Source organism: Cygnus olor, chromosome 2 (genome assembly GCF_009769625.2).
Source record: "Cygnus olor isolate bCygOlo1 chromosome 2, bCygOlo1.pri.v2, whole genome shotgun sequence".
In the NCBI taxonomy this organism is placed as follows: Eukaryota; Metazoa; Chordata; class Aves; order Anseriformes; family Anatidae; genus Cygnus; species Cygnus olor.
The window spans coordinates 25614527-25637437 of NC_049170.1; the positions used below are offsets into that span (position 1 = coordinate 25614527).

The 22911-nt window shown below is 38.4% G+C and overlaps 1 protein-coding gene across 3 annotated transcripts in view; it reads right to left on the reverse strand.

The window, feature by feature from the left end:
- Positions 1–22911, reverse strand: part of CALCR (calcitonin receptor) — a 176747-nt gene that overhangs the window by 78729 nt on the left and 75107 nt on the right. The window contains exon 1 of one of the 3 annotated variants that reach the window (XM_040549593.1): positions 6247–6306. The exons of the other annotated variants lie outside the window; for them this stretch is intronic. The gene's annotated coding sequence lies outside the window, so the exon portion shown is untranslated. Of the gene's footprint in view, positions 1–6246; positions 6307–22911 lie in introns of those variants that run through there. 3 annotated transcript variants of the gene reach the window in all.

Sequence of the window (22911 nt, forward strand, 5' to 3'; positions counted from 1 at the left end):
ACTATCCATGGGTCACCTTACATCATCATACCGCATGGCAGTTGTGTGAGTTAAAGTGAGCGGAACTCTTTGCATTAACACATCCTTTGCAGTTTTATAAAATCAGAACTTCTGCATTAGAATGAGAAACACGGCTTTTGTGAAGACACTGTGCCTACTAATGTTGTAGAGACTGCTCGGAGTGTGTGGACCACAGGTGAGAAACATGTCTATAGATCACTTTCTGTCACAGTAAGAAAGGGATCTGTCTACCACACCCTTACTCTTGAAGCATCTCAAAAATTAAGAGTGAGGTGTTTTCTATCTGAGCAAACAATGTAGAGAGTACCCTACATATCTAAACCCCAGAAATTTAATGGGAAAAAGGCACACCAACTTGGATGCTTAGTCTACTTTACATGTAGTGAGCAACACAATCACTTGTATAACATTTGTTTCTGCCACAGAACTGTAACAGCTTTTTTCATCTTGAAATGGTCTGGAATGTCACCCATTTCCAGAGGGAATTAAAATATGAGACAACTGTCCTCATCTAAAGAAGAAATACACTATCTCAAAATGTAATAAAGGTGTGTCACTTCCACTGCAATCTAATACATCTGGATGTGATCTACAAATGGGAGTGTTGCAGTCGTGTCACTGAGATTACATACACACAAAATGATGGAAAAGAGGGTTTAGAGGATTTGCCTCTGATAAGAAGTGGTCTTGTTACTGTCTGAGCCTTGCCAGAAACATTCTGGTGTGCCAGAGGTAATGGGACAGGCAAATGACACAGAAATAATACATAATTATGCTGTCAGCCATATATTCATATTTGATCTGCAATAACAGACAACTCAACTGAAGCAAAAATTGGACAGCTAGATCTGAGGAAAACGCCTGGAAAACGCCATCTTCTGTATACTATTTCCTGCAGTGTATATTGGTTAAAAACTGCCAAAAAAATCCATGGGCGTATAAACAGTGGGCCTTAGTCAGCTGCCCAATGAGCAGACACATATGCATAAATATGTGTATCCATACAATTACGCACTATAGTATAAAGCATTCTGTAATGTGGTGTAAAGCCAGTCTTGCAGATGCCTCTATTCTTCTTGCTAGCCTTGTTACTTCTGCTGCACTTACAGGGATGTACTAAACAGTAGGTAAAGGGAGGACTTTGCCCTACAACCAGTTGACATTTTTAAAACACACACCACTTGCTATAAATGGCACAGAGATGAACACGATGTTGTGATCTAGAAAGTGTAAGCCAAATCCATATCAATTGAAGTTAACCTGTGATAATTCTGCTTTTCCTGCTCTTAATGCTGGAAGTGCTTGCAGCACTATGTTGGATTACAGCTGTAGCTACAGGTAAATTTTAGCCTAGTGAGATTCTGTGAACATTTGTAACTATGTACTGAAGAAGCTATTTAAAATACTTCTTGCTCCCATACCTCCTAATTAAAAAAAAAAAAATCTGTAAAATATTTAACACATTATTTTTCCCCGTTGTCAACTGTGATGACTGTGCCACATGATACTACATGCAAGTAAATGAATAAGAATTATTTCCCACACAAAATCTTATATAGTCTTGGTATTTCTAGTCTTTCTTCTTCGAGCCAGCTCTAACCACTGGAATGGCTGACATGCTACTTAAAATCCAGTACCTCTTTTTTCTTCCTTTTTCATAGGAGTCTTTTCCAGTGACAACAATTTCAACAAGCTAGATTTTAACAATCATAGTATAAAGCTCCTGACTGAGAAGCAGCTTTTCTCTACTCAACCATATGAATGGGCCATAGCACTACACACGCTTGGGTTAGCATCAGTATTGGATGAAGGATAATGAGCACATTGAAATGAAAAGGCAGGTACAGGGAAAAAGTGCTGATATATAGGCAGGGCAGAAACAGCGCGGAGGCAGAAAGATTCACAGAAAGGGGAGCCCCAAGAGATGGACCCTGTCAGACTCTGGACAGAAGGGTGGACCACCTTCACCACAGCTCTGCCCCATCGCCAGAGATCCAGGCTCAGGGGTGACATGACAGGTAAACTTGGGTGTGCAAAGCGGCACACTTAAGTGCCTTGAGTTTGAGACTCTTGTGCAAAAAGTATGGCTCATTTACATCTATTCCTGTTGCTGCTACGGGCAGCCTCCTTGCAGCTGAAGGAGGCTGGGAAGCCCAGAGCAGCCTTAAGCAGGGCATAGCTGCACTAGATCTGTGCTACCATGAACACACAGGGAGAAATCAGAAACGAGCCTGGTTCTTAGCACATACTCGTGTCACGACTCTACCACATTCTGGCTTTGGTATCTGTCTTTCTTTTGTCTTCTTCTGGCTGCTTATTGCCACCTGACTTGTGCTACCCCCACAGCCACTTGATAGGACCATGCAATGAAGTAGGTCAGGAAATTATTTTTAAACTACTCTTTAAAGAGAACATGTGTTTGCTTGTTTCTTTGTTATTTACCAATAGAGAGGGAGGAAAAATAAATTCTAAAATTTTAAGCTGTTTTATGCATAGGTATTTTAGATGATTCTTCACTGCAGATGTTTCAAGGTATTCCTGAGGATTTCCTGAGACGATGCTTATTGCAATAAACATCTTGATTTTTAGAGAATATACTGATAGCTATTGGGATCACTGGAGCTAACATGAGAATGGTTATTATGTGGATTAAATACCCCAAATTTTGTTTCATTTGCTGAAGTTTTCAAGCAGGTTTTAGGTGCTGTCCCAATTCATGTTTCTCTACAGTTTATCTTTTTTCCTCAAGTCAAGCAATATCCTTGCTTGAAGTTAAGATAATATAATGTGCTTCATACATTTAAGGTTCAAAACATCCATATGTAGTGATTAATCATAGGGACACTGTTAAAGCCCAGTACATTTCCATGATTATATTAATTCTTCATCCTTTGTTGCTTATAACAGTTATGTATGAAATCCCAGTCTATTTTTTAAACTAGAATATTGTTCTCTATTTCTTTGTTAATGTAGCATAGTTCATTATGTGCTAAGATATTCCTCCTGCCTCAGCTATTATAGTGGACATGGACACCTTGGGATTAGTCCTGAAGCTCATCTAAGGACCAGCACAATATCCCATTTGGTAATGGCACCTTTTTTGGCTTTGTCCTGATTTTCTCAGTTGTAATATTAAACTGAAAAGGGCTTTAATTACAATTATAATCTGTTTACCCAAAAGGGTAACAACACTACCACCTCAGTCATTTGCACAAGTGGCCTGAGATGGCCAATAAGGAGGGTCAAATCTAGTCAGAAAGTGGTGTAAGAGGGAAGATTCCAGAGAGGGCAGCAGATCAACATTTATTTGCTGAGGTCTGAAGAAAAAGTCAGAAAGAAAGGCTTTTTGAAGGATGAACTGGAAAAAAACTCATTTAATTATTCTGCTCTGATAATTCTGCAAAGCCATATTTCACAATACCTTTGGAAGAAGAAAAGATTTTAATAGCACAAAACAGGACTTGGAGGATTCGTGACAAAGTACAGAAGAGTGACGTGAAAATACCACTTTTTCTGTGATTGTCTTACCCCTCAAGACTTCGAAAATTCACTTTCTACCTCCTTTCTTGGCCTGCATGTTTTTTGATGGCTTCCAAACCATTGCTGAGAAGTTTTCTCAAGGCAAATAGCAAGGCAAATAGCTGTGTAGCCACCTCTAACCCCAAGGTCTCTAGGATTTCAAAACTAGCACAGAGGCTTGTAGATCCTCTTGGGGAGAATCTTGCCACCCAGCGCAGGAGGACATCAGCCTGCTCTGCCTGCATCAGTGCTGGAGCAGGAAAAAAAAGGGAGAAGCTACTCAAGAAGACACGGGCAAGATAGCAGCCCCTGTTGATGAACATTTAGGGAATTTGGATCCTAGGAGGAGGTTGCAGGTCCATTTCATAGAATTGTAGAATTGGCTTGGAATGGATCATTAAATTCATCTAGTTCCAAATTCTAGTTTCATGGGCAGGGACACCTCCCACTGTACCAGGTTGCTCAAAGCCCCATCCAGCCTGGCCTTGAACACTTCCAGGGATGGGGCATCCACAGCTTCTCTGGGCAGCCTGTGCCAGTGCCTCACCACCCTCTGAGTGAAGAATTTCTTCTCTATACCTAAGCTAAATCTACCCTTTTCTAGTTTAAAACCATTACTCCTTGTCCTGTCACCACATGCCTTTGTAAAATGTCCCTCCCCAGCTTTCCTGTAGACCCTTTTAATGTACTGGAAGGCTGCTGTAAGGTCTCCCCAGAGCCTTCTCTTCTCCAGGCTGAACAACCCCAGGTATATCAGCCTGTCTTCACAGGAGAGGTGCTCCAGCACTCTCATCAGTTTTGTGGCCCTCCTCTGGACTCGCTCCAACAGGCCCATGTGTTTCCTGTGCTGGGGGCCCCAGAGCTGGATGCAGCACTCCAGGTGGGTTCTAGTGAGAGTGAAGTAGAGCGGGGGAATAAACTCCCTTTACCTGTTGGCCACCCTTCTTTTGATGCAGCCCAGGATACGGTTTGCTTTCTGGGCTGCAAGTGCACACTGCCAGCTCATATTCATTTTTTTTTGTCCACCAATACCCCCAAGTCCTTCTCCACAGGGCTGCTCTGGATCCACTCGTTGCCCAGCCTGTATTCATGTTTGGGATTGGCACAATTCAGGTGCAGGACCTTGCACTTGGCCTTCTTCAACTTGATGAGGTTTGCACAGGCCCACCTCTCAGCCTGCCCAGCTCCCTCTGGATGGCATTCCTTCCCTCCAGCATGTCAACCACACCACGCAGCCTGGTGTCATCAGCAAACTTGCTGAGGGTGCACTTGATCCCACTGTCCATCTCACCGACAAAGATGGCAAATAATACTGACTTCTGAGGGGCACCACTCATCCACTAGTCTCCATCTGGACATTGATCCATTGGCTGCAACTCTTTGAGTGCAACCATACAGCCACTAAGTGGTCCATCCATCAAATCTATGTCTTTTCAATTTAGAGACAAGGATGATGTGGGACTGTCAAATGCTTTGCACAAGTCCAGGTAGCTGACGTCAGTTGCTCTTCCCTTATGCTCTAATGCTGTAACCCTGTTGTAGAAGGTCACCAAATTTGTCAGGCAGGATTTGCCCTTAGTGAAGTCATGTTGGCTGTCAACAATCATGTGCTTATTTTCCATGTGCCTTACCATAGTTTCCAGTTTGCTTTTGTTTTGCCAAACACACAGTCTAGGGTAAAAAGTATTAAAATTCTCCTCTTATTTCCAACTGGATATTTTACCACCAGTTTCCTAATTTAGGCTATTGCTTTGGGCCAAGAGTCAGCCGTGCAACCATACTTCTATAATCCCAGGTCCTGTGCAGACCAGTACCGCAGCACAGCAGTTACAGCCCCTTCAGGCAGAGGAAATACCATGAGTGTGATCCCAGCTGTGAGAAAGAGACAAAATCCCTCCTATTTTTCCAAGCACATTCTCTATCCATTAGCCTGCAATGATCTACCGGTGGTTTAACTGCCACCATGATCTTCTGACAGGCCATATTTCTGAAGGAAATGGTAAGCTTTGCTCAGTTCTTCCTAACATGCCAGAAAGCTGGTGACCATCTGTCCCAGGTAGAGAAATGAGGTTCCTTACAATGTTTAGTCAAGCATCTATGAAGCTGAGGCAAGGCTGAAGATGTATTGGCTACCTTTACACAGCTCTTTGATCAGTATTTTTGTCTAATCCTCCTGAAGTTTTCATATGAAAACCTTAGAAATATAGGTTCCATATTCTCAATTTTTGGTGTTGGGCACCTAAAGGTATTGCTACATGAAAACTGCAGACACTAGGTCACTTGCTAGATCTTATCTGATTCCTTTGGTAGTCTTGAAGATAATGTCATTATCAGGGAGCCAAATGACGATTGGTTTGATGACTATCCAGTTGTTACTCAGGCAATTAATTTCCATTATCTTGCCTGTTGGGGAGGGTGAATTGCATGTGTAGAGCTGAGTGGGTGCTAAGTTAACAAGTAGAAACTATTAGCTATGGCAAATAGGCAATTTCAGAGCTGCACAGATCAAGTGACCAAATAAATCTACTTCATCGATTCATTTGGATTACATGGGAGGTGCAATGTTTGAGGCTTCATTTTCCTACTGAAACATAGTGAACAGGAAGGGTCTGTTTTACCTTAGGTTTTCTTTAACCAAATCCTTGACAATAAATTGAACAAACAGAGGAAGAAAGAGAAAGTAGCTGCAAACTTGGCTGTACTTACTTTTGGGGTAATCACAAGTTTTGAAAAGCCCACACACTACACATCTGGGCGGTCAAGGTGATCATACACACTACAGAAAATGAGGAAGATGGCTCTTATTAGACTAGATGACAGACAACTGTATTTTGAAAGAACAAAAAATACAAGAAATGTGCTTTGAATGAGAATTATATACTGTGCTTTTGTATCCTCTAATGGCTGATGCAAAGGGACAGGATTCGTATCACATAATAGTAGCCAAGAAAACTACTACTTTTTTAGTACTTAGGAAGCTATCCCTCATCCCCCTCCTGGCTGTTGGTCAAGAGCTTTTATGAGGCTTAAAAGAAAGTGGAAGGAATGAAAATTTCACAAAGGGTAAAGGGTAAAGTACTTTGGCGGATTTCTTGGTACACAAGGTTTGCAGTACTTACAAAGACTGGATTCTGTCGTTTCTTTCAAATGTACTCTGGGAAGGTGTAAAACATGACATATTTTAGCCCAGGACATATTTTAGCCCTCCATTAACGGAGTATTTGAAGCACTTCTGGAGGTTAGCCTCCACAGGATTCCCTGTCCCTTGTTGTACTTTCAGTTCTCTGAAGTTGGTAAAATCATTCTGTTTTACATAGGAATGGGTGTAGGAACAATGTATAAAATCCTATTTTGTAATCATAGTAACGGATCTCTGGTTTTGGCCGGACATGAAGCTATAGCTATCCCAGGTAAAAGTCATCCTTGTTTTTTAAAACAGAAAGGAAAAAAAAAAAGAATAGAATGGAATGGAATGGAATGGAATGGAATGGAATGGAATGGAATGGAATGGTATGGAATGGAATGGTATGGAATTTAGAATAGAATAGAATAGAATAGAATAGAATAGAATAGAATAGAATAGAATAGAATAGAATAGAATAGAATAGAATAGAAGAAAAGAAAAGAAGAAAAGAAAAGAAAAGAAAAGAAAAGAAAAGAAAAGAAAAGAAAAGAAAAGAAAAAAGAAAAGAAAAGAAAAGAAAAGAAAAGAAAAGAAAAGAAAAGAAAAGAAAAGAAAAGAAAAGAAAAGGATATTGTAGAATTGATCTTTAAATATAAATGATAGACATTTACAGCTGCAATAAATATAACCAATTGCTTTGGGGGTTACTGTGCCTCAGCCACATGTCCCTAGCTCTTCCTTGTGCTGGTGTTGTGAACACATGTCCCACACAGCTACTCCAGCAGAAGTTGAACTCTGGAGTGCCCTGGCATGAGTGATGTTTTCTGCCTCTGCAGCACTCCGGACTTCCCACAGGCTCCAGTGATACAAGCACTGGTAAAAGGAAGGGTGCAGAAAGATGTTGTTGGCAGGAGAGGGAGAGGAAGAGGAGCACAGATGCCCTGCTACAGGTCAGTTTAAGCTTTTGTGAAATAGAAATTAAAAGAAAAACGACTCTGGTACTTTTGCAGTGTAAGGACCAACAACGTGCAATTACACTTGTACACAAGCCATAATGGAGTACAGGCAATGGATCACACTGTCTCTGGAAAATGAGCTCATCCTCTTTAGCCTGTACTCAAAGTATACACTCTTAAAATAATCTCACTGTAACAAAGCCATGATGGTTCATGCAAGAATTAATTCAGATTCTCAGCAACTTTGTTCATAGCAGATGCTGAGGCCTTTTTCTTTGTTTGTTTTTTACAATCAGATTAGTATTGCTAATGTTAAATAAAATCCTTAAATATCTCAAGTATGACTTATCATTTTAGTAGCTCTTTTTTTCAGTAGTGGATAATAAGATAAAAACATTTTAAATATACTTTTTAAACAAACAATCAAACAACAACATCAAATTTTTAAAGAAACCCTACTATGTGCCAGTAAATGTTATCATGTTAAAGTCAAATAATTTCTAGCTGTAGAACAAAGAAGAAGAAAAAGATGTGAAACAAAGCATATGAGCAAGGTCTATAGAGTAGCATTTCTGCTACTTTATGAGTGCTTAAATAATGGGGTTAAATGAAGCAGCTTTGGCTAGTGGTCTGCCACACAATGGATGAAAGCAACCACACTGCACAAATGTCAAGTTCATCACTAAACATTCCTTAAAGCACAGTATTTCCTTGCCATTTCGCTATGCTGTGAAGCTGTGGTTTATGGTCACACACAGTAGCATAGAACAATCTTAGTCTTTTAAGCACAGTAAGAAGAGGTGTTTTTTAAAGTGCTTGCAATTTTTTTGGAGATATCTACAGCAGTGTTTGCAAAAACAGCAGGTATGCTATAATCTAATCTTGGTGACACTGCAGCTTGCACACCTCCAGAAGCTTGGGATGAATATTACCATGCAGCAGAGCAGTGACTTCAGTGGAGTTGCATACATTTATGTCAGATTAGAATCTTTTGCATATCCTGAAAAATTAACTCAGATAGTTGGAATGAATCCATATCTATCATTCTCTTAGTTTTCAGAGTACTTATCATCTGCAAAATAGCATTTGAGGCTAACATTAATAATATTAGTATAAAGAGAAAATTCAAAGAGAATTGTGAGGGGTAGAGCTAAACGAGCATTGTTAAATATACTGAAGCATATTACAACAGGTTAAGTCAAAACTCTGTGAGGGAGTTAAGGAAAAAAACACCTGCTTGGTTGTTCTATGATTCTCCCAGACCTGCATCATGACTGTACTGTACATGAGACCTAGTCTGTATGTACAGCACAGTCCATGCCAGTCAATGCATTTGGAAATATTTTAACACGTTCAGTGGAATAACAATATCATGACAAGGCAGTCCTAGATGCACTTTGAAAGTACATGTGAAAAATTTAAGAGAAGCAAGAAAAAATGCACGATAAGGGTTGAACTTTTTCCAGTTCCCAGATTCTTTCTGCGTCACATTAACAGAATCTTCATTTATGTGGATGAGTACAACCAAACATGTGACATTCTTCCTTCTAGGATCAATACTTTTTTGGATTGATACATTTTTTTTTAATTATTATTCCATCCATTGAAAATTTGTTAAAAGTTTTCTTTCAGCTTCAGCATATACTGGAAAGAAAAACAGCTATTTAATATTTACTTGTGGCCAATTCTTTTTCAATTTTCCATTCAATCCTTCCCCAGGCAAACTCCCACTGGTCCTTTTTTTCATAACCATACATTCCTATAGATTATTTGAAGTAAGTGAATATTTTATGGGGTGGGCAAAATAGCAAGAAAAACATTATACTTTCTTATTATGTCACTGTTTTTATATAAATCATATAAAGTGTGAAAAATCATGTGACTGGATTGTTATAAATCAAATGCACATGACACACATTTAGAGCATTTTGTTCCCATTTTGGCATAGCCTGTAACAGTTGGATGTAGGTTTCATTTCTATCCTGACAAAAATGAGCCTGTGTTGAAACACTAACACTTTTTTCTCAAGTCTGGTTCTAATTTTATAGCAACTCTGCTAATAATGATTAGAAATCCTGAATATGATTTTAAGTCAGAATATGTTACCACTGATCTGGAAGGGCTGTTTCTAACAAGATGTTTTAAAAGACCTAACAGAGCCAAAGAAACTTCGGGGCATGCAAGTCATCTTGTGACAGTCTCTGAAGAAAGCTTTCCATGTTTGAGGTCTTGGCCAACTTTTACAGACACACCAATTGGTCTGCTTGGTGAGATATCACCTCTGGTGGCAAATCTTACCTTACCTATACTCTTAAACTATTGAGTCTACTGCAGCACTGATATTTCTGCTACCATACCCAAACTACAATAAATAGATGTGACCCAAAGCTGTCATTACGTTTTACACTATTTTTACAAACAGTGTAATGACAGATGAAGATATGATGATGTAATGATGCACATATAAGAAAACATGGTCGTGACTTTTACAAGTCAGTAAAAACAGAATTATCTCCATCAATTACTGTGGAATAATTAAATACCACAGCTGTAGTGCTTGACTACGATGTTTTCCTTGCCAGGAATTGCAGCACTATTACTGTAAAGCTTTAGATTGAATATTAGCAGTCTAAATTCCTAGTTTCAATTAGGAAAAAACCTGCATATTTTTCACTATGGCATTATGCATTCATTACAAAAGTTTAACAGAGCAATTTACATATGATAAATTACTATGAACTGCTATTTTACCAAGAGGTAGTTATTAGCCATTTAAATTAAAATCCTGTGAAGAATTCCAGACTAACACACACAAAAAGTCTTTATTTCCATGATAAATATGCAGGCAAGTTTCATAGTGTACACACCTGCTCGGGTTAGAATAAGGGGAGGAATGGGTCTTTTCATCGACTTGCAGGGAGGAGATTAGCGTTTTCTTTACAGCTCGTCTTTTCTTCTGTAAATTAGCACGGAAAAGAGATGAGGGAATAGGAATTACCTGAACAGTGAGAGAAGCCATTATTTGTGTAAATCACTCACATATGCCTGGAAAATTTTATAAAAAGACTTGATTCTCTGTCCCAAACGTCCTTCCAGGCCTGTACCTGAGGCATGGATACAGCAGCTCTGGCAACCTCTTAAAAAAACCTTAAACTTCTTCTGCTCTTAAATATTCATAAGCTCCACCTGTGGAGTTCAGAGTCTCAGCAAAGACCTTGCACAGATCTGCACACACTGGACTATCAATGGCCAACCACCTCTCACAGAAGCTTTACTGGTCACCGGGTATTCAGGTCTTTGGAAGTTACTTTATTTTCTGGCACACCAGGTGCCAGAAAATACAGGTGAATGTAATGTTCCTAAAAAAACACCAAAAAAAAACCAAAAAAACAAACAAAAAAAATCATGAAGTAGGAGGAACCCAGTACAACAGAGAAATAAGCCCTTTCACAGCTGGACAGATAGGGACAATGCTGGACCCTGTGATGGGCAGACTACAGTCATTGGATTTGTAGATGTTTGATTGCACCTTTCTGCTAGGATGAGCTACCACAAATGAGTTCTTGAGGATTTAGTGAATCTTTGCTTACATTAAGCTGTACTTAAGAACTCTTTCTATCCTGCAATCTGAAGACAAAAGGACCTCAGAGTTACAATGAGAATTTGGGCAGCCTCTCAGACTGCAGATAGACATTTTGCTCTTGCTGCTTACTATGTTGGGGGCTGTGTCTCAGTGCTGGATCCTCCTGAATGTAAAGGTTTTCACCATCTTCAACAAAACCTGCAACATAGATGCAAGCCAGCAGGACTGCTTTTCTGTGAGCCCAGGGTTTTCCTTCTTCCGTTATACTTGTTAAATGGAGCTCTGGGACAGCTGTGGGAAGCTAACCCACTCAGTTTCAAAAGGAAAATGGCACGGCAGAACTTGGAAATGACTTGTTATTGTCAATATTGGCAAAAGTGGCTCCTCAGAACCTGTTACATGTAATACAGATCATTTTATTGGCCTCTTGGCACTGTCACTGTCCCACTTACTGTGGTTATTTCAAATTCATTTTCTGATTTTCCTTTCCTTTCATGCATCGGTTCTGTACATGAGATTCTAGTCAGACAGAAAATGCATAGCCTAATTTTGTCTTAGGGCATGGGTGGGGAGCGAGGCCTGCTCTGAAGCGTCTAGTGAGCCACAGCCAATGAGACACATGGTGGTGGGTAAATCAGCATCTCATCTGGCTTGTACCTGCTCCACTGTTAGGACTGGAAGCCTGCGGGGCCATTGCAATTCTCAAGCAAATCAGACAAGGCCCATTTATGATCACTTCCAACATAATGTATTTTTTAAGGCTGCCAAAACTAACTCTGAATGCTTCCCTGTGCCAAGGTTTGCTTTTGGTAAAATCTTGATACACACTGGCTAATGCCTGTGTTTAGCAGGGATTTATTTTGCTGGGGCTGTTAAACTGAATTTCTGGCTCCATTAGGCAAGGAATTCAGAAGCAAATCCAAAATGTCAGCTGAAGTCACTAATGAGGATTAGCTTCCAAGTTTTGAGTCAGCTGAAAATACAGAGGCAATTTTGCTTTTCTGAGCACAGCCTGGACACATGCAGGTGCCATGGGGCTGTTCTTCAGTTTAGCCTATAGAGCACTTGGACGCTTTTGGACAGCCAGGAATAGGGTTGCCCCAAATATTCCTATCAAATCCAGCTGCTGAGATAAAAGATAATCTGGACTACAAATGATAGAGTCAAATAGGAAAAGAAATGCCTCCAATATAGCAGCCAATTTGTAAAGCTTTTCAAAATAAAAACCTGGAAGTAGTCTGTAATTCTCAGCAAGATTTTTCCTGTTAAACCATGGGTTGCCAATGTTAGCATTTATTTCACTGGCAACGAGTAAAAAGACCTGAAACTTTAGCCTCTCAGTGCTGTTAATAACTTCAAATATCCATCCATGATCAAAAGCTTCAAGTGGAAAAATAATAGATGGTCTCTTCCATAAATTACATTGCCAGATGAAGTGCCTTCATATGGAAAGTACTTTATATAGCAGACAGAGGACAAAAGGGAAGCTTATTTGGATGAGCACTAAGATCCAGAAAAGATTTCTGATGGCTTTGGAAAGAAGTCAGCACAGTCTATTCAAGAGCAGCTAGGGCTGACCTTGCTTGACACCCCGACTGCCTCGTTGAATCCATGTGTGTGTGTATACTTCTGAAGGGCTGTATAAAAACTCAAGATACAGGGAATTTAAGACAGCTTAGCTTTTATGGGCTCTGCAGAGTTTGTGTCTTGGGGTTTTTGCCCTCCTTCCAGTGTTGATTTGGCCTGCTGGTGATGCAGAGTTCAGGATTTATTTGCTTATAAGCAGCTTGTAGCTTTTGCCTAAAGCTTGCCATGCATTCATCCTGATGAGGCACTTCACCTTCCTATGCAGTATGTTTTTCAGACAGCACCAGTTTGAAAAGCACCTAAAGGGTTATTTTTGATGAGTTATCCAAGTCACCAAGGTAGTGAGAGGCCCAACTCTCTTTGGTTTCTCGGAGTAAGATCTAGTCCTGCATTTGATTGCTCAAACATTGCATATGCACAAGCAATAAAGCAATGTAAAATCCACATATTTGTGGACTGCAAACAGCATCTGGATTCCTTTACTGAGAGAAAATTTTTCCACACAGTTTAATTGTTTTTTGCTTAACTCACTTGATTTCAGCATGAGCAGAATAATACCACTTTTGTAGCCTCATATGTTGATCCCATTTGAGCAGGTGTTTCACAGAGCTACAAGGCAAAGATGTCACTAAAACGACAAATGAACTCAGGAGTAGAGTTAGCACTCAAGAAGTTCTATGTCTGAATAGCTCTGCTGCCTGGATCTGACAGGGAATGGGTGGTCTTGTTTGGGAAGCAAGGAATGAAAGGGTCTACAAAAGCAATCTCTTTGTAGAATGAGTTTTACACGAGAAGCTGATATTTCAGCTGTGGAAAAACATCTCAACTATTCATATTTAAGAGCACATCTCACAGCAAAGAAGCAAGCAGCAGAACTTGTTTTTTCATGGTTTTATGTCCTAAAACCTCTTCTTTCAGCCCTTGTAGTCATAGTACCCTTCCTTAAATTTAGCACTTTCCCCCTACCCTTTATTTTCTTTTCCAGCTGGATCCTTTCCAGAAGATGCTATTCATACCTCTTTTAAATATATTCATACTGCAAGCCCATACTAACAGCACAGAGGTCCATAACATATGAGGCTGGAAAATCTTGTGCAACATTATAATGATTTAGCTTGTTGTCAGTGAATATTGTGCTAATTGCTTTCCATATCTATTTAGTAAAACACCTGTCTGAAATTTATCTCAGAAGTTTAACAGCATATATAAATGGCTGTATTGTGTGTCTGCAAATTCCTCAGCCTTTTGCTACAAAATTAGGCTAGGCTTATTGAGCTCTGGTTATAGATTTCTACTCCAGGAATCACATCATGCTTAAATCGTTTGACTTTACTTCTGCTCTTAATGAATGGAGTCAATAATCCAGATTGAGTTGCAGTCAGTGAGGAATCCCACATTTTTTTTGAAAACAAAAAAGCCGATACCAATGGCAGAGTATCTGAACAATCCTGCTGTTCCTATGATGTGACAAATGAGGGTTGCTTCTTGAAATTTTACGTAGAACTGGTGCCCAACCATTTGTCTATATTGAGTAATTTTACTAGAGTAGGCTCCTTATTTGACATTTGAGTTGAAACAATGGTCCAAAATCAAATAATCTGCTCATTTTGCTTCTGCCAGTAACGTAACATGGTTTCATACCATGTCTTTCTTGAATAATCTAGTCTACGTTCAGTAAAACTATCTTTTGGTATAGCACTACCAATGTCAGTCTAACTAATGACAAGATCGGTAATCCTGCTTTTTTTAGTTCATTAGTGTTAGACTGTGCAACAGAAAACAGATGTTGGCTCAAAAGTAGTAATACCTGTGACTGTCTCATGAACTTGTTTTTTGATAATGAGCAGCACAAACAAGACTTTATTTTCATGAAAGAATTTATGACCTGAATTCTGCAAGAAAAAAAGTCAAAAATACATGGGAAAAAGCCTATACATGAAACGAACCACAGACATCACTTTTGTCTTTAAAGTCAGTGTAAGACACATTAAGATAATATATTTCTGCCATTAATATGGTTTATTATAATAATACAGATTTTAGGGGGTTGATATCTGGTAAAAAATACAAGGAATAGAGCAGATTGTTCACCATGACCTACTTTCAGACCCAGCCAATGACAATTATAAATTCATGTGCCCACAACATATTTAGGTTAGACTATTAGCTTCCATTCAGGGAAAACAATGTAGTACAATTGCGAGAGAAGGCCAATGCAGTGAAAAGATTTGTCAGAGCCTTTTTATTTAAGTCATGTCACTGAAAGAAAAAAAAAAAAAAAGTCTTATCGAGTACTAGAAAAGCTCCACTGGAGGTATTTGGGATTGCTCTTTACCAATATAGTTTTATTACAGGCAGAGAAAATGCACATCGCTCTTGCTAGTGCTGTATTCAGGTGTTGTTTGCTGTCCCCTTGCGTGACTGGATTTCACCTGAGCAAAGGTACTTTCTCTTCAAGCTACTTTTTCTCCTCAACTACAGAACAGGGCAGAAATACAACTGAAAATGTCCGCAAAACTTTTCTGCAATACCACAAGAGAGAATGTACACATATGTTCTGTGCTTAGAATGCAATTCAACACAGGTCAAAAACTGTGGGCAACTGCCTACAAGACTTCAGGCAATGCCTATAGTCTAAAATAAATTAGCACAAATGCTCATTGTTTTTCACTAGTAACTACAGGGTTTTACCGTGCTTTCAAATCAATGGGTATGTACAGAACATGCAACCATCAAAGAATTATCAATGAAATATATAATTACACATATAAATATGATGTAAATATGATACAAACAACTACTGTAGTGGACCAAGCTTTTAACCTGTCTTCTGGCAATATTTCTACAGAGATCACTGAACCATGTCTGCTCCCTTTTCTGCCATAAATTTGGAAGCTTATTTAAATGTAAAAAGCTCTATTAAATGCAACAACACTCTTTCATGATTCCTTTGGTAGCAGTAAGGGGTGAAATCTGAGTGCTCTGGAAAACTGGAGAGCATGTCCTAATTGGACTTTTAATCGAAAGAGATAAATAGCATATGTCACTCCATTTAGAGCAAGCTCTGTAAGCTACCAACAAATCAAAATACACACAAGTTGAAGTAAAAGATGTCATTTTTTTTTATTTATTGCTATTGACCCATATGTTTGTCTGCAACAGCAGTTGTTAAAGATACTTTATAGGTCTACAACCATGTAGTCCTGGCAAATGATTGCCTCCAGCTCTGAAAGTATTGCAATCTGTATCCTACTCTGTGTATAGTAATTTCTGGTACAGCATAGACACACACCTGTAGTAGTCACAGAGCACAGACAGACCAGCTTCTCCACTATTTGTCTTGTACCACATTTCTGTTCTCCCATGCCCTCATTTTCAGAGCATAAAGAAAGAAAGAGAAATCTACAGACGCTGTCCTTTTGAAATGAGCCACTGCAAGGATCTAGATGGAAAATTCTGAACTTTGACCTTGAGATATAGGTGCACCATTAAGCTAAGTGTGTCTGACTGTTTGTTGCAATGTACACCATGAAACACTAGCCAATGGAGTTACATTGTTGTTTTTTTTGTGTGTGTGTGTTTGTTTTTTTCCCTCTACAAACATTTGATGGGGAGACATTGAGCCATGCATCTGTCACCTTTGTACTGTACACTCACAGGCAGTGGACTCTGGCTGACAAACTGCAAAAGTCAGGAGAGGATTTCCATGCATAAATGAGAATCCATAGCAAAAGCTGCTTTTGCATAATCAGGAAGATTGGGCTGAAACCAAAATAACATCACACCAGACTTCCATAGGGAAATTCAGGTGCATAAGTCATGGAAGATGACAATAGAAAGACAGATGCTTGGAGCTCTCACAATAGGTCCCAGACACTACCAGGGCTTCTAGTAACGAATACTGAACTAACTCCTTAGGCTAATGGCCAACAGGATGAAATACAGGTTGGTATCCTGATACTGACAATGTTCCTGTCTTTAAGAGGAATGTACACCATTAATGTACATCACACCTATTTGCTATGGTCGTATTTCAGGAGATGTAAGCATTACACACATGGCTGTTGTATTGTATGTTAGTGAAGTGACTGATTCCTAGTCCACCAAGCACCACACTGTAAGTGGTATCCCTTTCTGCCTAGGCAGCCATAAGCCTTGCAGGGACAGCAGAAGCAGAAGGGCAGCTGAAAGCCACCTACACCCTGAACAGGCTTCATCACACGAGGGTGCTGTGATTTCTGATGACATCTGAAGTCTCCTCGAGGTTAAAGAATGCCGCCTGACTGTGGGTAAGTTGCGTGATGTTTACCACTATTGTTGGGAAGACTTCCCTACTGAAACTCTTTCCTCACTAAGGGATCAGAGCTGGGTGGACAGTGGTCACCTGCCTGTATACCAGGACGGAAGAACTTCCATCAGGATGTTTAATTGAAGGTGCTCCATTGCATATGAAATAAATCATCTGTGTTTTGTCTTAATGTAGAAAGCAAAGTGGTGCAATTAGTGGTCCTGCTTTTTCAAAAGAGCTCTTACTGATACCCCATGTACATTAAAACAGCATGTGTCAAAGCTCTGAATATGAATCCTATGCAATTGCATTTTCTGTCCCTGATTTCTCAGAGGAGTATTAGTCTCTAACCTGAATTAATAACAAAATTAACTATTTTTATATTTCCATCTTATTTAAGCTATTTATTTAAGCTACCATTTAAGTTATAAATACCATATATACCAAGTAAATTTTGAATAGGAATAATACCTCCTAGCTAAAAGAGTAGAAAATTTCTTTTTATGTGATCAAGTTCTGTTGATTAAAACAAAAGACATAAAGGAAAGCTTGTATGAAAGCAAAGATTCAGCTTGGAAGATTAGGATGTTTTCAATCTCTTTTGAAACAGAGTAATGATACTTTTTTTTTTTTTTTTTAATTTCATTTTCTGTGAAATATAGAACAAGACAAACACTTGGTTCAGCCGAGCTTATTATACTCTGAATTTCCAGGCATTGCAATTCCTAGGCATTTGGCCCTAGGAGTTGATAAAAATCACTGTGTGCAATTTTTCAGATATATGCCCATCATGAAAATACCAAATTCTTACAAATATAAGTAAATGCTAAACACAAAAATGTGAAACAAAATTTAGAGACTATTAAAGACCAGCTTTAATTTTTTTCTTGTTCCTGTATTGAAGCATGTGCATTATTCAGTAATTTTTAAGTAATACACATCTGAACCTTCTTATTTTTCAGATAGAAGTAGCTGAATTCTTTCGCTTTGAAACTGGAGGAATATATTTCCCTTTGATTTCAGTAAGCACAGCTCCCAGACTTCCTGCAAACCAAGGCCTATTCATTCTTATTATTCTTTTAGCACACAGGTAGGATTGAATATAATATCAGGCTACACGTGATCAAACAGTCCTGCATTATACACTTGAGCAGAAACAATGTGAGAAAGATGTTTCATAAACAGACTTGTTTAAATGATTATGTTGATCAACTCAAATCAAATACTTACTGAATTATTCAGTTAAATGTTACTGGGTTTATTTGCACTTTATATGTTCCTTTCTCAATTTAAGGTAATTTCTCTGAAACGGACAACATTAAACTGGTAAGAGACTGATGCTCAGATTGCACATGAACCACTGTCATCTCATGGCATGTTTGTCACCTCTGCATGTTGCTGTACAGGTCAGCTGAATGCTCTAATTGCTGCATTCCTGCAGGGCCTGTGGTAATAAGACCTGAATTCAGTAGCATTTCCAGGTAAATAATGTCAAATGTGTTATGTTCCTATCATTGTATTTTGGAATCTTAGTAACGTATTAGACTATCAAACACAGTGAATTACAAACAGGTTGGTATTGTCTGTGCTCTATTGTCTTGTCTCTATTAATCTTACCTATCCTAAGATATATATAAATCAGTCTTTTCATTCTCATTGTGAATATGGTTACTTAATGGGTTTGCTTATTGTATCTTTTTACAAGATGCATCTTTTTTATTTTTATTTTTTCCATAAATATTGATTGGAAAGCCATCAAATTTACTCTGGGGTAGTTAAGGAGTTACTGGCAGATAGACAAAAGTGATTTAAAAAGCCCTTCTGCATGTTAAGGGGTCTTGATTTTCTTCTAGGAAACTTCCGTTTGGATTTGTTAATAATCTGTGATGTATACTCAGTGCTGAGATTTTAACTGCCATTAAGTTGCTCTTTCAGTTTTTATTTTCAAAGGAAAGACGATGACTACCAGTCCCTCACACATGATGGTGCTATTTTGGAGCTGCTCTCGATGCTGGATACTCAGAAATACAGAGCTCCATCTTAGCAGAACTCCTGAGTGTTTTATCTTTATAAAGAGTCCCTTTTATCTTTGTACTGAGTCGCTTTTACAGTAGTTGCAGTGACAGCTCTTTGGAAAAACTGCTTAACTGGTAGGACTCATTTCTGGAAGAGCAGGACTGTGTTTTTTTCAGGCAGCGAGTCTGCATCTTTCTGTTTGAACAGGAGTTATTAACCATTGCAAGATAAGTGATACTGGCAGCGTAATGTACATTGGGGCCTTACTGAGAGTTTTTGTGCCTGGATAGGTAGCAGTGGTTCAAGCAGACATTTATAATAAATATCTCATATGACATTTAAATTATAGAAATAACATTTTTGGATGAAATTATTTGGCAACTTCATTTTTAATATTAAATTCTTTAAGCTGATCTCAGTTTGGGAATGAGCATTGTCCAGCAGCATTCATAATGGTTGAACACCACCTCTGCCTGCTGAACTTCTGAATTTGTGAAGGTGGAACAAAGATTGAAAGACATGCAAAATATCTGAAATATGGCCAATTTTCTGGGATAAGATTATGTTCTATTTATTTCCATATCGATGAATATGTGCACTTAATTGAACTGATCTTTAAGTGAAAAATATTTTGAAGTAGATTCATTTCTGAATGCTGTTTCAGGACTTAATTCCAGGTCTCAGTCCTTAATTATATTACATACTGCTGATTAAACAGTAATAAAATTTTGGCCCAAAAATGTAAATGAAATGAAACAACTTTTTAATTGCTATCAATTTTAAAGTTGTAAGAAGATTTTTTACTGATTTAACTTCGGCCTTACTTTAGGCCAATGGTGCCATTCAAACAAAGTCAACATTTGGTATTGATTTCAATGAAAAGCAGTTTGGAGCAGACAGAGGAAAAGGAGAATGCTGCAAAGAAAGGCCGGTCTCCCACAGTGAGCAAAGCTGACAAAGAGACAAACACTTTTACTCTTCCGAAAATGTTTTCCCTGATAATTGCATTTCTAAGCTGGGGCACACAACACTGCCCACACAACTATGCCTTGCTTGAACCACAGTTAATAATGAGGGCTTGGGAGAAATCTAACTATCCTGTTTAACTGAGGTCTTACAAATTTTAACAAGATCTTCATACTGACTTTCTACAAAAAGTTGGTCTGCAAGAACTTTGTTTTCCCCCTCCAAATTCTTTCCACACATTGTATGAGCTAAAGCTCCATCAAAGCCCAACAGAGGCTGCAAAGCCAAAACAGAGATCAGTTCCTGCAGTTTGCTAATAGCAGGAGATAAGCTATTTCTGGGGATACAAGATTCTCATACAGACAGATGATTCTGTGTGAATCCTAGTTTTCTTCTAGAAAATGGCTTTCAGAAGCCAAACTTTTATATTGGCAGCTTGCCAAAGTTTGATGTCAGCCATGAAAATAATCTTTCTTATTCTGAAGAGATAGGACGAGAAAGCTTGTAGATTATTACAGTGTAGTATCAAAAAGAACAGTTATGATTTCTAATCCCACCACTGATGATAAGTTGTTTCTTTTTGCCTGGGTACAAATAAAGGATTTTTTCCAGTTTACTATCTATGACTTGAACAGGATGTTGCACCTGACTTCAAGATAAGTCAGTAAAAAATAATGGAAAAACTCCCCAGTGAGCTCAGAGACTGAAAACAAAGTCTAAAATGGGGATGAGGTAGTACTGTGATAGTAATGTTAAACACTCTATCAATACTGGTAGTTACATTCTCCTGAATTTATATGACTGCTTTCTATATTCATATGTGCAGACTGTCATTCCTGCCTTGACACTTGTTTTTTAATAAAGTCATGTTAAATCCCTGCTTTCCTTGGAACTAAAACAAAAGGTTTATTGTACTATTGGAAGTATTCCTAACAACAACTGCATTTTCAAAAACAACCTGACAGAGATGGTCAGAAATATGTCTTGCTTATGTACAGCAGGCTGCCTCAAGATTCTGGTCACTATGATCATTTGAGGTATTAGAACATGGGAGTCAGCATCATTTTAACTCTATTTATGGGCTTCCAGCAGTAAACATTTGCTTTGGGATGCATGCCAACACATTGGACAGATTGTGTAATTATTATCAAAAATGCGTTCTTGCAGAACACCTACGGGACTTGTATGCCATGTTCTTTGAAGTTATGAAAGCTGGTGGGACAATGGCTCTCCATCTATGGCAACAGAAGGGATCAAAGTCTAGTTGGGTTTGCTGTTTTTGGCACTCAGGAAACAACTATGTTAGATAACTGTATGCCTCTTCAAGGACAGCAAATGTCTTTGAACGGTACCACAGCAGAATTACCAGTCCAATATTTGGTTCCCATTTATTTTAGGAATGAAGGAAAATGGTTCAGGGAAATGGAAAGTCCCTTTTTAGTGTATAGGGAACTGAAGCAAGATAAAACTTTGAAAATTCCTCTCCCTATGCCCTCCCCCCCAGTATAGTCAGAAGACCTGAACCACAGCTTTCTGTGTTATGTAGAGAGGTGTTAACTCATTTTTCTTACAAAAACAAGAGTATCTCCTTCATTACTCAAAGCCACGAGGAAAGAAGAAAGCAATTTGCAGGGTTGGCACTGAGGATGTAAAATACTCATCACCCTCATATTCCAACAGCCTCATGAGGTTTGCACAATTCTTCTCCTTGCCCAAGGAAAGCAATAAGCTACTTCAGGACAAGAGTGATATTGGGGCATGGTGCTAGCTAGAGCCTTTGACTGAGGAAGGAAGGACGGTGGGAAAGGTGGTATTGTTCTGATCTTTTTTTTATCTTTTACAGACACCTGTTCAGAATGGGAAAAATAGAGGACATGATGCACAGAGTTGTGAGTTTTAACAAGAAACGTAAAACTAAGACCAAAGTATGTTGAAATTGTCATTAAACAATCTGCTTTTATTTAACTAAACTTAACATCTGCTACACATAGCATTGCTATGTTTTATGCAATATAAGAAATTCCTGTAAAATCTGATTTTTATGCATCGTTGGAAAAAAATATTCCAGCATAATCTTTAGAAGTCATTTATTTAGCTAACAAATATACCAGGGAGACAGCTGAGAGAAAAAAAGTTAAATGTTCAAGTAAGTATAAGCCATCTGAGAGACAGGCTCACTTTGTTTGCACAAAGTGGAATAAAAACTGTTTTTTTAATATCAAATGTAATTATTATTTTTTTTAGAGCAGCTGATATGCAAATTTTTAGTTTGTTAATTTAGCCAAATTAACTAAAGCTGTTTAAAATTCACAGAAAAACAATACTTATTCTACCCCTCAAAATTATACCAAAAATAAGCAAACTGCACACAATATTTTCTTGAAGTCCCAGAATTAATGAAGTTTTGGTTCTTATTCATGTCCTAAGATTGATCACAATCTGCGTACATGGATTTTTTTTATGCAGAGACATTTATTGTGTCCCATGCAGATAGCCTGTATTCTAACAAAGAACTTATGTGACAGTTTTCCCTGAAACTTGTGAGGAAATCTATTGACCCTTGAGATACATCCAGTTTTAGATAAATGGACAAACAGATTCAAAAGTTATCAACAGAAGACAGACAGGTCCATACACGTACAGCCAGGCAACACCATCGGAGAAGCCTTGGTTCCCAAGAAAGAAGTCAAATATTGCATTCTCTATTTATTATTCTAATTTTGTACAGATTACTTTTTACTTTCTGGGTCAATTTTTCAACTGACTTATAAAAGTACAGTCAAAAGAGATTATAAGTCTATCTGCAAACTACATAATGTTCACAATTGTACACATATACCTATCTATGCTT